Below are 22363 nucleotides of genomic sequence, written 5' to 3'. Positions count from 1 at the left end.
AATTTGTACCCCAATATGTTCACGAAAGACGTAATCCTACGTCAAAAAAATAAACCCCTAATTCAGGAATTTATTCTGTGACCTTCTCGGGTTGAAGAATATATCGTCTATTTGAGGAATATTGAAAGAGTTTCCTTCTCAAGTTGCCTACATAAACCTTGGTCGAGATATTTGAAAAAAACAGGAAGTGGGTTATATCTATGGTATAACCGCAAGGGTGACGTAGGACTATCGTTGATTTAGAGATCATTTGTTTGAAGTTGAATCTGAATTCATTCTGAATGAATGAATATTTGGAGAACTTCGAAAACGAAAGCGTTACGTTGGAGGCACAAGGTTTTATGGATCCAATATTGGATACGGAAATATCCTACTGATGGGGAAGAATAATCTTCAGAAGCTATCCTGTTAATTGCGATTGATTGAAAAATCACAAAAACAAATGTATTTGGTCACAGTGTTACATGGATAGAAAACATTAAAGTAAACTCTTTCACATGAATGTAATTTTAAATTCCCAGAGGAACTGGCAGATTATTTTCAGTAACGATTAGATATTTCCACATTTTCCTCGATACTGGAAGCTCACCAGTGGTTTATGCTAACTCGATAACCATCTGTTAATAGCACTTGATTCAAACATATTTGGTCACAGTGTTACATGGATAGAAAACATTCAAATAAACTCTTTCACATGAATGTATTTTTAAATTCCCGGAGGAACTGGCAGATTATTTTCCGGATCTTTCTCGATGTTGAATGGCATCCAAACGGAAAGAATTCCGCGCGTGTGTGTGTGTGTGTGTAGCGGCTGCTTCGAGATCTTTCCGGGGAACCGTTTGTGGCATCACTCTCCTCCTGATGGATTCCCTTCTGGCCTAAGGTGCACAAACAGGCTCTTGGTGACACCGTTCATCCGCGCTTCCATGATGAACGAAGAGCTTCACCACAACAGCGACAACATGCTCCAATCGCTGTTCAATTAGAACTGAGTGGATTTCCGAGCGGCGCTCGCTTATATACCGATTGGTGATTTCAATAGCCTGTTTTGAAAGCAAATTTAAGACTATTGAAACAAGTTTTTGGATCAGAAAGTAACAAGTATAGAACGCGTAGACATTTTATCTTTCGAATGAAGTGTTTATCATACCATTTCGTTCAGTTGTTTAGGAGCTATTAACACTCAAAATCTCGGTCTCCGGCGTAACGCTTTCGTTTTCGAAACTTTGATTTTACACCCCGGTATAGAAATGAAAGACGTAGTCCTACGTCAAAAGTCACAGGAGGGTTGTGTCCGAGACACGACCGCATAGTTGACGTAGGATTCCGTTAGACTATCTGTTGATTTTGGATATGTTTGAAGAATTACATCGTTAATCTTTGATAATGATATGATGGCCCTGAAAAGGGCCGTTTTGTTTGGTTGTTGGGTATTGTATGTTAACTCCACCAGTGTTGATCGAGTGATGATGGCAGAAGGATGATAAACAGTCGTTGGATGGTGCGTATCAGATAAAAGATACCGAAGTGGAACGATATATGATGAAAACCGCCCTCTGTGATCCTAGACGAGATGCCTCCTGTGATACGTATGCATGAAATAAAGAAAAAAAACTCACCAATGTAACATAAGACAATTACCAATACCGAACACAATTATAATTTTTCCATCAGTAAAAACATGTTACTTTAATATAGAGAAAACATATTTGAAATGGAAAAGGTATTCTTTTTTATAATTTTTACTTTCTGAGTGTTTATTCAACCCAATTAAATTTTAATTGGACTAACAACACCTAATACTATATATAGAGGATATGGGAAATCACTTTTTCGAATATTTCTTCACTTTTCCAATTTTTCTCGCCGTATAAACTTCCCTCGGGTGAAAATGAACACAAAAAACAGACAGCTTAAACTAAACGACCCGTTCTCGAGCGGGAACACACCTTGGTTTTTAATTTTAGGAAATTAAAATAAATCGTTTCATATATCAAGTCATTCTTAGCACAACTGCTACCATATACAATTTTACACTTACACTTGTGCTATATTTTTCACAATAAACGATCGGTCATTGATATGAAATTTCATGGAGCAACCCCCGACTTGCATATATTTGCAATGCCGATTTCCCCGAGGACCTTGGTTTTGATATCTCTGTTAGGGAACACATTTCGATAGGAACAAAATCTCCCCCTACTTTAATATATTTGCAATACCGATTTCCCCCAGGCAGCTTGGTTTTGATGTCTCTGTTAGGGACTCGCCGCATATGTCGTCAATTTCGACCAATCAGAAGTGGGTATTTCCGTTAGGATAGGGGATGAGATTATTTTCTTCAATATAAAAAGTTGTTATGGAGCACCGAAATCGATTGACGCAAAAATGTCATTAATCCATCATAAAATGACTGAGCAATAAGCGTTTGAAATTGAACAATTTTCACGATGTAATCGACTTTCGATTTTCAATTTGTACCCCAATATGTCCCGAAAGACGTAATCCAACGTCAAAAAAAAATTGAAATGTAACACGAGTGATGAATGAAAATTCATCGTTCGAGACTTTTTAAAGGAGTTCTCTCAGTGACACTCTCAGGTCAGAAACAGGGTTGCCACATATACAAAACATTCTGTATTTTACAGATTTTTCGCCAAATTTCAGATGCAGAATCTGTATATACAGAATAACAGATTTTCAGTAAAAATACAGAATTTACAGATTTTTTTGGAATCCAATTTTAAAAATTTAATTTATTACAGTGCATACTGCCAATTAATGTATGGGAAAAAAACGATCTTAAAATTTCAAAAAGTTACCCTATACAAAATGTTCGCCACCTCAAAAACACCCTATGCCAAATTTCAGCTCAATCGGACTTAAGGGAGAGTGGCGCAAAACGGTCAAAGTTTGAGTTTTTGAAAATCGAAAAATCACCCAAGGAAATCGTGGTTTTCGAAAAAAAAAAGTTGATGCCAAATGTCTTAAAATTGCATGAAATGTCGAGATCTAGCGTTGGTATCGATGCAGAATAAACTGACAAAGGATTGGATGCAACTAGGAAGTTGATCTTGAAATCGATTTGTCGTGACTTCTGTATTGAACTGGTGAATGCAGCCTTGATAAACCCTCAAAACTTCGCTAAGCTACCAAAAAAATCGATGCAGAATAAACTGACAAAGGATTGGATGCAACTAGGAAGTTGATCTTGAAATCGATTTGTCGTGTCTTCTGTATTGAACTGGTGAATGCAGCCTTGATAAACCCTCAAAACTTCGCCAAGCTACCAAACCTTAATGATTTGATGCGACAATTTCCTCAATTCATTGAAACAGGTAATAGACAAGGCTTGGATTACGAATTCAGGCTACTCAAGCCTAATCTTGTGGGACAAAAAATGAGTGACTCGGATATAACTTGGTCCCACCTGTTGAATGTCAAAAGGCGTGATGGAAAATTTTTGTATCCATTGCTAAGATCGTTTGTAAGACATTATTTGATGACACTCATCAGCATGTATTGAGCGAATATTTTTGCCAACAAAACAAAGTCCGGAATTGATTGGCTCCCACAATTATGGACTCTATTTTGAGAGTGAAGAACTATGTATCGGCTCAAGGAGGAGCGTCAAGGATGAAGTGAAGGCAAAGTTCAACAAAACCATGTAAAAACATCATACAATTCAGAGGGGAAAATGTTTTCTATGATTTATTTTTTTGTATTGACACGACTTTAACAACCCATAAATAAGAACAAAAAGTTCAAAGTGAAAATAAACCTTTATTTTAATTTTTTCCCCTTAACTTTCCGATACAGATTTTTTTATACAGATTTTTTGGCTAAAAATACAGATGTACAGATTTTTTTCAGAAAATTTTACAGAATTAGATGTGGCAACCCTGGTCAGAAAGGATATTATAGTTGGGAGTTCGCGTTTACAAAATCACAACCCTCAACACAGTGAATCCTGATTCGTCATATCCATTCCTGCTAACAATGTTTATTCTAATCGCTAGGGATCCACGCTATAGAGGCTGGCTTTCGGGTGGCAAATATCATACTAACATTTCTTCCCTTCCCTTGGTGACAGTAAGAACGTGGCCGCCATCGTTAACGAAACTTGTACAATGAGAATGATTTGCCACTCACAAGCGTCATTCAGTGTGTTCATTGTTCAATTTCGCTGGTTCAGGCCAATCACGGAGAGCAACTACGAAGTGTAGAGTCTTCCCAAGCTCGAGCTCAAGCTAACGTGAAACTTGAAGATTTGAACTATTAATTTTACTGCATTCCTGTACATTTAAATCGGTTCTGAGGATGGTTCATAGAGTAATTTTCTTCCAAGTGCGAAAGTATTTCTGGAATGTTGTGGCAGTTGGAAACCAGAGAATGAAAATAATTATAACTCATAAATCAAAGTTGAAAAGTTGTTGAAAATTATAAGCAAAATCATAAAATTTCATGAACATGACGGTATAACACGACAAACATAATAGAAGTACCAGTGAGTTTCTAGGTTTTTTTGTTCAAAAATAAATGCTTCATTCTTCAAACATGGTTACAAATCTAATATTCAATGTGTTGCCCATCGCTAGTCACAACTTTTTACCATCTTTCGGGCAATTCACGGATCCCTTTGCGAAAATAATCGGCCGGTTTGTCGGCATCAAAATTGGAGAAGTGCTGGTCAACCAGGACATATTGCATCGATCGAAAAAAGTAGTATTCGGACGGAGCAATGTCTGAAGAATACAGCGGATGGGATAGGACCTCCCATTTCAGCGTTTCCAAGTATGTTTTGATCGGTTTCGCGACATGCGGCCGAGCATTGTCGTGCTGTAAAATAACTTTATCGCTATCTTTGCTCGTATTGTGGTCGTTTTTCCTTCAGTGCACGGCTCAAACGTATCAATTGTCGTCGGTAGAGGTCCCCCATAATGGCTTCATTCGGTTCTAGCAGCTCATAGTACATGTTGATGCATCATGTTGCCCGACGTTTAGGATTGTCGTAATGGACTCACTTTTCATCGCCAGTAACGATTCGATTCAAAAACCCCTTGCTTTTATGCCGTTGGAGAAGTTGTTAGCACGTGAAGTTGTTAGCACGAAATCCGTTGTGACGGATCTTGGTCGAGTAAAGCCTCCAATTCTTTATCTTCAAACTTTTTTGGCGGTCCGGAATGTTCTTCGTCTTCTAAGTCAAAATTACCACTTTTAAACCGTGCAAACCACGTCTGACACGTTCGCTCAGTTGCAGCATGATCACTATAAACTTCCACCGATGACTTTCCGCAGATTTTTTCCTCATATTGAAGTAATGAAGTAACACTCCCCGCAAAAACACTCTCGTTGGTACGCAATTCGACATATTCGAAGTGGCAAAAAACTGTGTTGTTCACGCTTCAACTTTTTGACAAATACTGAAAAAGACGCGCAATGACAGAAGCTTTCCAACGAATGTCTGGAAATTTGATTCACTGGAATAATAGTCAAGTTACGTCATCTGTTGTAAGACCGAAGAAACTTACCGTTACATCTAATATTAAAAGGGCCTATCTATCTATCTATATATATATAAATGGATTTCTATTTCTGTCTGTCTGTCTGATTCTTATGGACTCGGAAACTACTGAACCGATCAACATGAAAATTGGTATGTAGGGGTTTTTGGGCCCGGGGAGTGTTTAGTGATAGTTTGAGACCCCTCCCCCTCTCTAAGGGGGGGCTGCCAAACTAATGAAACACAAACTTCTGCATTACTCGGGCATTATTCAAGCAAATGAAACCAAATTAGGCATATTGAGGTTTTAGGGTGCAATAAATGTTTCTATGGTGGTAAGACTCTCCACCCCCCTCTCTAAAGGGGGGCTGCCATACAAATGAAACACAAATTTCTGCATTACTCGAGAATTATTCAAGCAGATGGAACCAAATTAGGCATATTGTGGTTTTAGGGTGCAATAATTGTTTTTACGGTGGTTAGACTCTCCACCTCCCTCTCTGAGGGAGGGCTGCCATACAAGTGAAACACAAATTTCTGCATTACTCGAGAATTAATCAAGCAAATGAAACCAAATTTTGCATGTGAAGGTTTTAGGGTACAGTAAATGTTTTTACGGTGGTTAGATACTCCTCCCCCCTCTCTTAGGTGGGGCTGCAATAAAAATGAAACACAATTTTCTGCACAACTTGAAAATTAATGATGCAAATGATAACAAATTTGTCATGTGGAGGTTTTAGGGTGCAATAAATGTTTCTATAATGGTATGACACTCCTCTCTCCACTGGAATGGAGAGGGATTCCCATAAAAATATTACACATATTTCAACCGAAAATATTCCAACCAAACATGACAATTGAAAATTTTCGGAAAACTCTGAAGGAAAAAGGGAAAATTCGGAAAATTAAATTCCCATTTGTTTTACAATTACATAGTGACAAGGGCTGTTAGTCCATTTGATGTTTGTGCTAGCGAAATTGATCTTTGTTCGAAACTGGAAATGGATTTTAATATGATGAAACGCACTCCTATATCTTCTTTTATCTATACCAAAAAAAAAGGATCGTCGGATGTGTTGATAAGAGCAAAACTCGAGGAAGGAATTTAACGATTTAGGGCTGTCTTTATTCTATCATATTTTCTGTATAAAACATTTATTCCATGTAACGGGGAATCATGTTATTTGCAAGTAGTTGAAAATCTTGAACGAGAATTGTGTCTGAAAATAATGTGATATTATAATGATGAGTTTTGTTAGAAATACTAGGAATTTTATAGTAAAAGGTAAATTCAACGGAGTTGATTAGAAGATCAATCAATGCTCCCCAGCTCCCCTCGTGGAGACAACCGGTGCGTGGAAGGAACCCTTGTGTTCCTCACACCTTGTTCAATGGGTGGGAGCCCCTTGTGGCTCCGCTCCAATGCTCTGAAAAGAGCATGTAACTCTTTTGGATTTGCTTCAGAAAAGGGTTTGAGTAGTGCAAAGTGAACACATGGTTTTCTTCATATATTTATATTATGCACATTTTCTCTCTTTAGACATTATTGCGTCGTTAATCTTGAGATTAATAACTGCTGCTGCTTGATGATGCCACCGCTAATGTGAATTCATCGATGGCAAAATAAATCTACTGCAATTAACTCTGCTGCTGCTGTCGCGCTCTTGCGACGGTTGCTTCTGCTGCCCTGCTGCTACTGCATTCTTGCGATGATGTGTTGGATATTTCTTCTTATCTTGCTGCTTGCTGTTGACTTGCACTTTTGCACTTGGTGATGGTTGATTGAAGACTGATCGCTCCACACGGTCGGGGCGCATTTTTATGCAGAATCGCTTCGTATCGAATAATGGAGGGGTGGTACTTACGACATCATTCGTTTTCCCCTTCCGTGCGTTTCTCGGACGGAACAAAGGTATTGATAACAAAACACAAATTTTAAGCGGGACGAAGTTTTGCCGGGCCAGATAGTTTCTAATAATTCACGACTGATAGAATTACAGACCTGATAACAATTGATATCTATGTAGAACTTTGGTACGAATCGTTCACCGAAATACATACCTTCGATCATGTCAATTTTGAACGATGTAATGAATAAATTTGCCCCACCGTATAGCATCTAGCAGCATTCAATCAGTAGCATCTAAAGACAAATAATTCTAAACGCTCAAAACATACCAGTAGCTATGACCACTCTCTATATTGGAAAGATAAACAAACGATTAGCAACAAACTAAAGGTCCTATGCAGAAATATTTATTATCTGAAATGTTTATTATTCAAAATGTCTGTACTGGATAAGTTTTAGTAATGTAATCTAGCATTATATGATGTCAAAGTTTTAGCCCATTTTATGTATTTTTAGGCTCAACTAAAAAAAATTGTAAATAATCAAAATCAAGGAATTGAAAATTTGCTTTTTCGATAGTATTGTGAATTATTACTTCATACATTGGCCCTTTGGAAAGAGGCGCGTGATTTGACGTTTTTAATAATGAATCCGTTTTCAGTTGTGATTTATCTGTTCGCCACCATCGAATGAACACGTCTCATCACAGTCGGACGACCCTCAGAGTAGCGCGTCAGTTATCATATGACACCGACGCGTTGAATCTCACCTAGCCCGATGCGACCGTCGGAATAGTCCCTAATTTGTTTTACTCTGCTTGTTAAGCAAACTAAATCCCAATCAAATGGCTGCAAATTCGACAGAATGTCCCGATACACAACGAAAAAGCACTGACTGTAACAAAATACATATCTGACCTCTGAGCGAAATAAATAAAATTCTGGGATGCCAGATGTTTTTCTTCAATTTTTGCGATAAAAATCAGAAATATCTGTGAATCTGTGCTAATGTTGGAACCAATAATGTTTTGTCACTATTTTAAACAGCCTGCAGCTGGAATAAAACGTTGTGACAAAAGGTAAATGTTTGTAAATTCGTAGACATATGTGCGAATGTGGCATCTCTGATCTGGTTTAGCAACCGGCAGAATGAACACCTTGTCACTTGCTGTTCATCCTCTTACAAACATAAAATGAACCTCTCACGGCATCCGACACGACTGTAGGAATAGAGTGAGGAGAGTTACGTGATGGTGATGTGACAATTGTCATCTAACCTCACACGTAGCGTAGAATCAGGCCGATTAGTTCAGTACGACTCATAGTTTTTGAGATATAAATTATCAAATATTTCTCTTACTAAAATCGATACGCCCTATTGTTATACTTGAGTCGGAAAATCTCCAATTGCTGTGTAAATCTCATATTTCCTCCAACCCAAACGGAATACAACATTTCAGTCGAATCAAAAATTTTAAAATCTGCATTTTTGGACGATTCCATTTGGAATTGCTCCCTTTCAACCACCCAACACTAGCAAACCCATTATGATATACGAAACACAAGAAACATTTTGGTGGGTTCCAAATGTTCCGATCACCGGTTCCGGGAAATAAAAATAAAAACATTACATATCATACAAACATTCAACACATTTCACAAGCTTCGAAGAAAATCACGAATATTGACATTCATCCATTCGAGTATTATAGAATTTCAAACAAGAGTCTAGGAAGCATAATTCTCAAAAATAACATATGTACATGACTCGATATGTGACGCAATATCTTGGAGTAAGACCCAATGTTTTTTGTTCACTCCATGTAGTAGTTATTTTCTTCAGGTTGAGAAATTTCAACCAGAGAAGTATCACAAACTGAAGGACCGTCGCATTAATCATTCTTTTCATATGTTTTTCGATTTACAACATTCTCCCTGCAATGAGTGCACTAACTGTTTGGGTTGTATCACACCTCGCTATTCGCTTGGCAGGTTCTTCTAAGCGTTTCGCTTATCCACTAGCTACACATCATCGACCTGTCTGACGATTGTGAGCCACCTCAATACGACAGAGAGAGCACAAACAGAAGCGATGGTACATAGTGGCATCAACGATAATCCTTCTGCCAACACCGCATGCCACACCCACCATCAATTGCATCGGGTGCAACCTGATATGATAGTGGCGAGCGTTAGACGTGATGTATTTGACTCGATGTAGTCTGTGTCAATGGTGTTCAATGGAAGGGAAATGTAATTTTAGCTCAACTCTGTCTGTACAAGAAATAGAACAAAGGTGAGTATTACGTTTTGCTTCGTATTTTTCCCGCAATCTTCATTAAAACTATCGATTGAATCGAGTTTTTTTCAAAAAGTCTGAACTGAAAGCAAATCGCGAAATTCGTTAGAAACTCACATAAAATGCGGCGTTTTCCCTCGTCAATGATGAGCGGTCAATCGATGTTTTCGCCTTTGCCACTTCTGTGGGCCTTTTCGGTGGGACTTTTCTGTTGAGAATAACAGAGAGAAAAAAATGTGAAGGAAATTTTAATATACCGCCACTTCGCTTCAGGTTGGAAATTATTCTATGCTAGACTCTATCGATAAGAGTTATTTTGCCGAAAAAAGTATTTCCCCACAGATTACAACTTCCGCATATCGATCGAGGTGGTGGTTCGTCGAGTTGGAATCATCAGGAGCCTCGACCACAAATATCTTTACCGCTATGGTTGACGTTCGGAACCTGTGCCCAGGACTTCATATAGAGCCTTCAGCTGATGCGTGAACGAAGAAAAGGAGCCAACACATTTACCATGCATACTCCACAGGTAATTGAATCAAAGTCAATTTGATTTATTCATTCTTCATAAAAGCTGTATTGTTTTTCTTAACAAGCATCACCGAAGAAGATGGTTTGCCAGGAGAACTGCAAACAGCTCTCATACGGCAGATACCGACAGCAGGAGTTTCTTGAACAGTGAATCCTTTTTACCTCCCGTGGGACATACTTGTGAACTTTGTCCCTGCAAGCATCTTTGGCTTGAAAGTTGTGGGCGAAAGGCGTGCTCTGACTGAATTAACCTTACCGTTTATTCTACAGCAACATGTCCATCGGTGACAGACAACAGTTGACGACGGATGGAATAGTTGCTCTCACGCTGTAGTCATTGCGAATAGTTTATTTTACAATTACGTGAGTTACACGTGAGGACACAATGTTGAATGAAAACCGCCGTGATTCGGAAGTTAATTGAAGATGAAATGGGAAATTTATTGGAGCTACACTTGTTGTTGGTTAATTATGAAATAAAAATGAATGAAACGGAATGGAATTAAAGGGAATGTTTCTATGTACACAAACATTAATCGCTCCAAATTTCATTCCATTCTCGTTGACAAACTGACTATAAATTTCGTAATATGTGACATATCAACAAATCCTAGAGAAATTTCGATTTTACTGGTAGGCAAATGATTGAAATCAGTTAGCAGTTAAACTAAACAGCGACTGCAGCAATGTTAATGAATATGAAAGATGTAAATTTACGTCAAAATTCGGAGATTCGAAGATTCGGAGATGCGCGGGACAAAGGACACAGCACTAAAGACTGTGATGCCACTCAGAGAACACTTTTCGGATATGTTTCAAGAATCAGAACATCGAATTTATTTCATTACTAGCTGATCCGACAAACTTCGTTCCGCCCAAAATTTGTTTTTTTTTTATCGATACCTTCAAACATTCACGTTTTTTTACTTAGCGCAAGTTCATGGGTCCAATCGCAGAACTGTTCATTGATTGATCTTCTAATCGACCCAGTTGAATTTACTTTTTACTGTAAAATACCTAGCATTTCTAACAAAACTCATCATTATAATATCAGATTGTTTTCAGACACAATTCTCGTTCAAGATTTTTCAACCACTTGTAAATAACATGTTTCTCCGTTGCATGGAATAAATGTTTTATACAGAAAATATGATAGACCAAAGACAGCCCTAAATCGGACAATTCTTTCCTCGAGTTCTGCTGTTATCAATACATTCGGCGATACTTTTTTTCTTAGTATAGATATAAGAAGATATAGGAGTGCGTTTCATCACATGAAAATCCATTTCCAGTTTCGAACAAAGATCAATTTCGCTTGCGCAAACATCAAATGGACTAACAGCACTTGTCACCAGAGATGCCAAGTTTCCTGATTTTTCAGGATTTCCCAGACTTTTTGGCACGCTCCCTGATATCCTGCCAAACACCCAATTTTCCCTGATATTTATAAATTGATCCTGATTTTCCCAGATTTTTTTACTTTTTGCTTTTTGCATTTTTTACTTCAAACTTTTTGCTCAGAAAAAAAAATCATATAAATATATTGGGAGTTTTGCTGGTTGTGCATGAGAACTGTCATAATAGTCTACAATAAAGAGCTTTCCAGCCCGCGCTTATATAATGCTCACTCTTCCTTTCGATTATACTTTATCTGTTCGTATTTTCGAAGGTACAGTGTCGACATTTTTTGAATTTTGAAGTTAATGTGAAAGAAATATAATCTATAAGAATCATATGCCCGAAGGTTCTTGCAATTCAATCTCAATAAAACGAAGATTAGAAACAGAATTGGAACGGAAACGATGAAAGGAATATTAGCGACCAACAATTATGTACAGTTAAATAAAAACGATACAGGTTTCATTACATATTCGCAGCAAATGACATCCAATGTACAAAAATATTAGAATTAAGAACGTGTAAGCTTCTTTTTTTTTATTAAACTGTAATTATTATTAAAAAGTGTTTTATTTCTTGAAGAATATATATTAGATTGTTTGTAAAGCAAGAAGTTGTAAGAATGATCCGTGAGACACGACAAATGAATTAGCAGGTCTACTACATATGTTTAAAATCTCCGTTCATGTGCATCAGTTGAAACATGGTTACGTAAATCGTTACGACCTGAGCGTTTCATCCATGCATCGATTTTTTTTAAAGCAAATCGTGGCGGGTGATGAAAACAGATCATTTTGAACAATCAGACTGACCCGGTCTTCACCTGAAAAAAAAAAATTATGATCTGGTTCAGGTGGTATTGGAGAGGAATTCTGTATTGTGAGCTTCTACCAAGCAACAAGTCGATACATTCCCACAAATACTGCTCGCAACTGGACAAATTAGCTTCCATAATTAGATAATGTTTAGGCTACCTGAAAGATCTCAGAACTTCCTGAATTGATTTCAAATCAACACTGTGCATATCAAATTCAAAAAATAATACTTGTGTTTTCTCAAAAATGGGTACGAACTTTCCGGACAACCTAATATGAGCTATCCTGATTTTCCCTGATTTTTTTTTCATTCTCCCTGATTTTTCAAAAAAATAGTTGGCAACCCTTGTCACTATGTAATTGTAGAACATACGGAAATTTTGTTTTCCGAATTTTCCCTTTTTCCTTCAGAGTTTTCCGAAAATTTTCAATTGTCATGTTTTTTTTAACATATTAGGGACCGCACGTTTTGGGGCAAACTTGAACGCTTCATTTGTTCGGATTCCACGAATGAGATCGTTTCCTTCGATGTGGATGGGACGAAGGCGAGGCATGGGTAGGCCTTGTTAGATTCTTGGGAAACCAATGGTTTAATCTTCAAGTGTAGAAAACACTGGTTATTTCGTGATCCATCAGTAACAGACGGAATGTGTTAACACACTGATAGATATTTTTCATTATCTTCTCGTACACTTCAAGCATATTCGCTGAACTAAATGTTTTTTTTTTATCCAAAATATATATTTTTATTAAGGCTCATATGGCGTCAACCTGACGGGGCCGGGAGTTCAATATTTCGACAATGTTTGCCTTATAACTATGTTAGTAATATGTAACCGATTACTCGCGGTTGGCTCGAGGTTAGTATTACAAGTGTTTTCGTAATTGTGATGTTGCTGTCTCCAATGCTCTGTACGTGTGCACGACACGGGATACTTCCTATTGGGATGCAGCTGACCATTAATCAGCAACGCCCCCCTAGTCTGTACCCCATATCTAGCGTAGTGCGTCTTCTCGACTCGAGGAATCCAGGATGGAATGGTCACTAGCCGGCGCAAACATCAGCTCGTGTAGAGTTGTCATGAGCGATACAACCTTTGGCTCTTGTTGAATGATCAGTGGACTGCACAACCTTTGGCCCGTGTATCTGTAAAGAGTGTGTGTATGTATTGCCGCGACTAAAAAAAGTTTATAGATCGGATAGGAGGGATATGAAACAGGGACACAACGAAGGAAACATCATTAAACGTTGACATCGGCGTTTCTGAGGAACAGGTATAGATGAAGCAGAAGATCAGGATCACGGCTACCTAAGATATCCCGGACGGGGATATCTGATTGTCTGCCTTTTGCTCTCAGTGCTCTAGAGAGCTGAGAGCGAGCAGCATGGAACCGGATACACGACCAGACAACATGCTCGATGTCGTGGTAGCCATCGCCACAATCACAAAGATTGTTTGCTGCGAGCCCAATGCGATAGAGATGCGCGTTTAGGTTGTAGTGATTGGACATAAGCCGAGATATCACGCGAATGAAATCACGACCTACATTCAATCCCTTAAACCAAGCTTTCGTCGAAACCTTAGGAATAATCGTGTGTAACCAGCGACCGAACTCATCTTCACTCCACATGCGCTGCCAACTAACGAGTGTGTCCTGACGAGGAATGTGAAAAAATTCATTATAGGCAAAAAATTCATTATAGGCAATATAGGGCTATTGGAACTAAATGTTAGTTATTTTCAAATTTATTCTTTCTATTTTGGTCCACCGCTTCGTTTTTTCTTCTTTTTGTTTTTCCGGTATGGGACGTTTCATATAGCACATGGACACTGACAGATTTTAGATAATTTGATTTCTTCATAACTACATTGTGTCAGCCAGACCACTGTCGGCCGAATCGTATCCACAGTCACCTGCGGGAGCTGTGATAAGAAGATATAACAACAGTCGGTCACATGCTTCACGGTAGGAATCTTCTAATTCCTCACTACTGGTGTCAAACCACCATAAAAACATTTATTGCACCCTAAAACCTCCACGTGCCAAATTTGGTTCCATTTGCTTGATTAGTTCTCGAGTAATGCAGAAATTTGTGTTTCATTTGTATGGCAGCTCCCTCTCAGAGAGAGGGGTGGAGTGTTGAATCACCTTAGAAATGTCTCTTGCCCCATAAAATCTCCACATGCAAAAATTGGTTCAGTTTGCTTGATTAGTTCTTGAATTATGCAGCAATGTATGTTTCATTTTTATGGCAGTCCCGCCCTCCCCTCTCAGAGAGAGGGGAGGAATGTCTATTCACCATGGAAACGATTCGCGTCCCCTAAAACATTTGCATGACAAATTTGGCCAAAATACGGGTCTCATATTTTGCGATAAGGTAAAAAATTTTATTAATTTTCGCTAAAATCTGAGAACCAGTATATCGATTTGGAATGGCTGTATTTAGTGGTTCTTTCGAAATTTTCGAGAAAATTGGTAGTTTTGTTCCTTATCGCAAAATATTAGATCCATATTTATTTATTTTTTCATTAGGGCGGCCACTTTCATTTTAGGGAGGTCCGAGGATTCAAATGTTACCGCTTTTCCCAAAAACATTTTTTTCTAAATCGGTCCAGGAGCTCAAAAGTTATGTATGTAAAAGAAGTAATTTTTGGAAAAAAAATCTGAACACAAATATTTTTCGGACCACCCTGAAATGGGAATGGCCACCAGGGTTGCCATAATAAAATCTGTGTTTTTGGTCTCAAAAAATCTTTTTATGTGTGTTTTTTCTCAGAAAATCTGTATCGAAATCTGTTTTAACTCTTTGCGGTCATTCGTCTGCTCTCAGCCACCACAGCAAAGTAGTATACTAATATTATAATTTATGCAACAATGTATCAGTTCACACTTTTTATAAACGAATTTTTATGTCTTGTGAACTTATTCACAAACCAAAACGGTGCTACTATGAATCATGGATAATGGTACTCAATATGAACAAAAATTGTCATCCGTGCTCGGGGAAAGGATTAATGGAAAACTCCATTTATTGCGGCACTGTATAGATGTGAAGGGCATTGTTTTGTATGTTCAAACAGAACGATAAAAGGCGAAAGACGACAAGCTAACTATTTCGGTGATACATGCGACAGATATCACGCGAAAAAGAATAAAAGCAAATATTTTTTTAATCATAAACATTAAAACATTGTTTAGTAAATACTTATCAGAAGTTTACAAAAATAAAGGAATATTGTTCATCTTACAAAGTTATACATCCCTGCTACTTCAAGTAAAAATAATTGCGACATTATGTCGTACTATGTCGAAATTTAAGACCACCGCAAAGAGTTAAATTTATAAGTTCATTTAGCTGATCCGGCTAACTTTGTCCTGTCCAAAATAGATTTTTTGATATGAATACTTCTGAACAGTCGCGTTCTTTCTGAAAGCGAACGCTCGTGGCTTGAATTCCAGAAAATTAATTGATCAATCTTTCAATTGGCATTTGTCACTGCTAGACACGAAAATAAATAGGTACATAGAAAATCAAATATCAATCTATAATTTGCAATTAACTCTATCAGATTATCAAGCTCAAGAGCAGTTTCAAATTGCTCGGTTTTTTCGATTTTTTTCGTTTCGTTCTTCAAAATTTTCAAAAAAACCATTTTTTTCACCGTTCCATTGTCCTACGGAGGGATCTCAGCTCAAATAGGTGGGGTCGAGGTTTTGTTACTTATTGTAACATAGGGGGGAGGGGTGTAAGCGTACTCGTTACGTAACAAAATTCAATTTTTATTCCTAAATAATTTCTGCGCCCCTATATGCTTGAGCAGTTAGCTTCGATTCTGGGGCCGAATGCGGTGCGTTTCCTGAGTCAAGATGATAAAGCACGTGTTGTAATGGGCTAACCCCCGGTCAATTGGCAGGCACCGATTTGTTCACTTCGGCTTTAGCCGTACTGCCCAGCTTAGCTCACCTCGTGTTTTATATTTCTCTCAGGGTCGGCTTTGGCCCTCGGGAGGACTGTTTCGACCTCGGTTGGACCACGAGCAAAGCGGATTTGCGAAATGCGGACACAAGAAGCTGCCTATGCAAAATGGACTGGCATTGATTATTTAATAGAATAGAGCAGAGAAGTTAGTTTTTGATTTTCTATATTTTTTCGGTTTAAAGGGTTAGTATCGGTACCGTTTTCGTTGGGGCCCTTCGTTGTCCTTCGTGGTTGTCGTCGTCGCGCTGCGGTTCAACGGTGCGGATGGGAGGGGGGAGGCGTTCTGTCCGTGATGCTCTGGACCGTATAGCAAAAGAGCGTCGCTTGGAAACGTGGTGGTAGGTGGCCGGAGTTTCTCGGCAGGACACCCGAGGATGGTGTAGCGTGATTGAGGGTCCTATTCCGCAAGAGGTCTTCTCTCTCTACCTCTGTCACTTCACTCTACCACTCACTTTTTTTCTTTCACGACTCTTTTCTATCTTCTCAACTTACAGTCTTTCAACTCTCTTCTCCTCAAATTTCTGTTCCAACGATACCAAAATTCTTCACTTGCGTGTCGTTTCCTGACTCCGGACTAAGTGACCGACTCAATCCAACATCTCCTTCCAAGTCACCTCCTTTCCTATCATCCAGCTCCTTTTCTTCTCCTACTCCCTCCCATTTCCACCGGAAGGACATCTGTCAATCCTGACAGATGTCTCTTTTCGCCCGACACGCAACCTCGTCGGGACGATGTTGGGTTAGTATGTTTACATAAATTAAATCAAGGTATGTACATTTAACAACATTTATACCAGTCGAATCAAAACAAAAATTGACTTACACACTAGACAGAAAATATTTACACAAACAACCTTTTGTGACCGAAGAATTTTGAAATGATCGGTAACAGATTAATGCATCTCAAATATCCTGTTAATCTTCCAGATCATTATTTTTCTTGGCTGCTACACATAAGGTTATTCCATCGGTTATCACAGGTGCAGAAAAAAACTAGAGCACTTTGGTTATTCTGAATCACTTGGATACAGTGATCCAAAGTACGTTGCAGTTTGTTCAAGAGGGCACTGTTATTCAAATTCATGGGGTCGATTCAAAACAAAAAAAAAGGTGGCGAGCTCCCTACATTCGAAATTATTCGATATCGAAGATTTATTAACGCAGTAATCGTAATTAATGTGGATGGAGTACCAGACGAGAACCCTCGTTTCAAAAAGGCCATAGATACATATTTTCATCATTTTAATCAATTGAATCTTGATGCAATATTCTTTGTTACAAATGGTCCAGAACGCATGGCTTTCAACCGAGTTTAACGTCGGAAGGGAATTATTTCTAAAAGTTAGAAGGATTAATACCTTCGCATGATAATTATGTATCTCACTTGGATGAAAAATTCACAATAATCCGAAACTGGAAGCGAAACATTTTGTGTATGCAGCGAAATCGTTAGATGATCTGTGGAACAACCTAGCAACTGATGGATATCCCGTTCAAGCCCGAAAACTCCCAAATTAAGGAAGTGGAATTTGTAGGATATTTAGTCGAATGTTTTTCCTCGTCACGTAAGAACATCCCAGTACTCTTTGCAAGAAGTCAAACGACAGGAACCGCTGCGTTGAAACAAGGAGTAGTCACAGTTGGAATTTATACAAAGTAGTTTAGTCCCGATGTAAACCAAATATGACTCAATCTGAACATTCCCGATTATATCTGTTATTCTGTCCCGCACACACACCCATATACAAGATTAGGCATCTTAATGCGAATACAGCGCAGATGAGTTGATCTGAAACAGGACCCATCAGTAGAACGAAAGACAGCATCCAAAATCATACGTGCGTGAATTTCAAATTTAGTCAAATATATGGGGGAAGATGGCCCTGATCAAACCCCTCAAATTGCAAATGCGTTCCGTTGATGTTAAACACATGAGGGAACGTGATAAATAACTACAAAGCAAACACAGAGGGCTGGTTCAGGATCACCATTTTTTCAATTAACGGTACGCCGTTTACTGCAAGCAACAGGTAAATTCAATTTATATAACTTGTCTTGAAGAGCAGACCATAAGCAATCGAAATAGTTTAGTATTGTAATGTTTCATCGTCTGAAAGAACATTTAACTCATTCTCAGAACTGGTTAAAAATCTTTCCCTTTTTTAAGCATTGAAAATACTGAATGTCACCAAAACGCTGGAATAAAGGGTGCAAGAAAATGGTCCCAATACGTTAAGGTGAAGGTGGAAGCTAGCAATTGTAGTAGTATAGGTAAACCTTCGTGTAAAAATGGGGTAATAGTGTTTGTGAGAGAAGAGCAAAGCACACGTAAATAGATCAATTCACTTATCAGACTGTGTGGCGCTTCATTGACACGTGTCTTTGAATACATTTGAAAAAAAAAAAACAAATAACAATTCAATACTAAAGTAAAATGTATGAACGATATGTTCCGATGAACAATTGCAAATATAAATATATATAGAAGGTGCATTTGCATAGGATTCTGATTATACGCGAGCGTTACATGAGCAAATTTATAACACATGCGAATTGGGGCACTTTTGGTATTAACAAGTTCTTCCGCATAGTAACTCGATGTTGATAATTCCTTAATATTTTCCTTCGTTGATCGTATTGTTTTCACATATTCACGTTGGAAAGCCTTAACCCTTCTCTTCGTTGGCCGAGGCATTTAGATTGAATTTAATACTTTTCCGTTTACTGTTTTTGAAAGCATAGGCAGCCGTGGCAGTATTCCGAGCTCTGCAATACAATTTTCTTACCCAATGTTAAAGTTGCTAAAACTTACATTATAGACCCATTAAACGTAAAAATAATAATTGTATTGATATCAACACAATTTTATTCTATTGATTTTCATGACATGGGACGCTATGACTCCGGAATAACATTTTATTGAGTGGTTTTTATAGCTGTTTCGATGATGTTGTTTGGCATCAGTGTCGAAAAAATTACGATGCTTCCACCAATACAAACAAAACCATTGCAGAAGATTGAAAAACGAAAATTTAACTTTCAGAGCACTTGCTCGAGTTTTCCGACGTTCTTCACTATACGGTGCGAAAGCAGATGAAAATTTAATATCTTGTGAGTAATCGATTAGAGTTTGGTTGATATTACTTGATGGGAAGTGTGCGAAAACGATCATTTTCTTCACACTGTTTCGCAAAATTAATGATTTTCGGGCGAGAGGTGAGGGAGGGAGATGAAAGAAATGAGCGCCATTGTGGCAGCCATTTGTGGCTAGCTTCCACCTTCACCTTAAAATCCTCAGTTTTATGACACCTTTCATTTGACACTGCTAGAAGTTCGGTAGGTGGCGCCTTTTCCGAGAACCAAGAGGAGGTCGGTTCAAGACCATCGGTCGGATTAGGACTATTTCCCCCTATTCTTTAAATTCCTAAGAAAGCGGCCCTTTTGTTGAGCACTGACAAATCTCGATGCTCGATTCAGTCTCGAACTTCTGAAAACAAACAGTTATTTTTGTATTAATCAACATCAATTAACACCAGCTCCTATTCCTCTCAGCCAAACACTAGATGATTTGAAAGTACCAATCCCAACAGATGTAAGCATTGATTTTCTTTCTCTGTATGTTATAAATTCTGTGAACTTGTCAAATTTAATTCGAATAAACTTTGATTCCGGCCTGGACTGGTCTGGCCTGGAAATGTTATGAAAATTTTTCAAGCGACTTTGATTTTGCGTTACGTAACATAAGGGGGAGGGGGGTTTGTCTTGCGTTACTTTTTGTTACAAAGGAGGGGGGGGGGAGCTGATCCAAAAAACCGCATTTTTAGCGTTACGTAATTTGTGCACGACGCCTTTTTCCGATTCCACTTTTCACTGCAGTGCATATGTGTAGCCCTTTTTTTTTAATTTTCCTTTTTTAAAAATGTTCTTCAAAGCATTCTATCATTTTAAATTGAGTGGAGACAGACACATCAATTTATAGACGACTCAAATCTGATCAGCCGTTCTCTTGTGATGATGAGTTATACGCACGTGGGATAAACCTTGATTAATCTTCATATGCATGAGATTTTGAAGCAAAATCTTAGCTTTAGTATCATTGGTTGGCATAGTTATTATAAATTTGACGAGTTTGATGGTATCCACGTAAAAATTCGCATTTACTGTGCTTTAGTAGGAAAAATATGAACAGTGATATTTTTTTTATTATAAAGCGCAGACTTTGGCATCTTTTCGCCTTAGATTAAAGTGACCAGATGGTCAGAGGTCTAACGCAGGACACAAAAAAAAAACGTTATGTGAACATTACCCATAGTTTAGCGAGTCTAAACTGATCAGTATTATTTCTTTCTGAGTATCGGCACTCAGTTGTTATTTGGTGGTTTAGATTTTGTTTACGCCCGAAAGTCACTCGCTCAATCAGAGCATTTACGCCTGGCAAGCACGATTCAAATTCTACAAATTTCTTCAAATTTCCGAATGGAATGCTCGAAAATTCCAATTCATTTTTCATCGAATTTAGTGTTAACGTATGCAATCAAAAGAATGGACTAATTTTGGATGGTAATTAATAGGAATTTATAGGAACAAATTTTCTTTAAATCTCACGTTTATTGAGTCTACACCAAAAATGATTCAAGGCTGTTGATTCGCAGCAACAGCACTGTCGAGCAACTTGATGATTTTTCCATACTGCAAGCTCCACCCCACAGCGAAGGAGTTGAACATCTTGAGGCAGTGTCCGTCAGATATAGCCAATCGGCTGGAGATAAACATTATCGCGAAGACCACCAACCTTCCCAACATTCCCCAGCTGTACCCGATAGAAAACTTTTGGGCAAATGGCCAAAATAGAGAGACAGACGACCACCAAAGCCACGAAGAGGTAAAATAACACGCCGATATACAATGCTTTCGTCGGCCATGGCTCAGCCGGACCCACTTGTTTCGGGTTGGGTTCGGTTGGATTCGAGTCGGTTTTCGGCACGTCGGCAAGCCCGGGCGGTACGTCCACATTTAGTCGGCTTTACCGGGCGGCCAAGGCCGATTGGCGTAATGTGGACGCGTCTTTACGCGGGACATTTTGTTGAAATGCGGGACTGTCCCGCGTAACGCTAAAAAAAAAGTTCACAGTTTGATCCTCTAAAACCGCGACCGTCTATCTTTAATAGTTTTCCCAAAATTTGTAGTTTTGTAAAAACCTCACTTTCAAGATTTCAAAAAAATGCGTTTTTTTACGTTTATTTTAGATTTATTAAGTTTATTAATTAACAAAATTCATACAGATAGCAATCTGGCTTCAGGTCATCCGAAGAATCAACACCATCGTCATTGATATCCCCGATATCTTCGCTTTCGCTGGAAAAAGATTACTTGATTTTCACGACGCGTTTTCTGGGCAGAACACCGCTACAACCGAATTTTTCGGTATCAGAGGTTTTGGTCAACGTGGACGTTTTCTTAGGTATTGAGTCGCTGGTCGGTGAGGAACTTTTCTTGATATTTTGCGCACATTTTTTCAGATTTTTTGGAGCACTTTTTCTTTCTTTCCAGAATTATTTGTACGGTCCATTTTTCTTGCATTTTTTTTTGCTTCTCGCTTCTCTTTGGCAGCTACCGATCTTGCTAATTAATTTTTGTAAGGAGATGTCGTTAGAATGGTTGATTTCTGAGCTGGTCTGCCTCTATTCGTCGCTTTTTTGTTTATTAGAGCAGGTATTTCTCTGATATATTCAGGAGAGACATAGTTTACCAATAGTGTGACCACAGTTGGAGTAGACGACGGATTAGGTGTTGTCGGAATGGCGATGGAAGGCGTTGCAGATTCGGCATTTGGAGGTAAAGTCGTGATTGGTCGAATTTGAGGAGATGGCGTATCCACAGCTTTCGCAATTTTCGAGCCACCTGTCTGTACTCCGATTGGAATTTTCTCAACCTCTTTTTTTTTAATCGCTTCTTCTTCGATAAACATAGAGTCGGGAAAGATATTT

The sequence above is a fragment of the Toxorhynchites rutilus genome, chromosome 1, assembly GCF_029784135.1.
Source record: "Toxorhynchites rutilus septentrionalis strain SRP chromosome 1, ASM2978413v1, whole genome shotgun sequence".
Classification (NCBI taxonomy): Eukaryota; Metazoa; Arthropoda; class Insecta; order Diptera; family Culicidae; genus Toxorhynchites; species Toxorhynchites rutilus.
Note: the sequence above shows the minus strand (reverse complement) of the source record.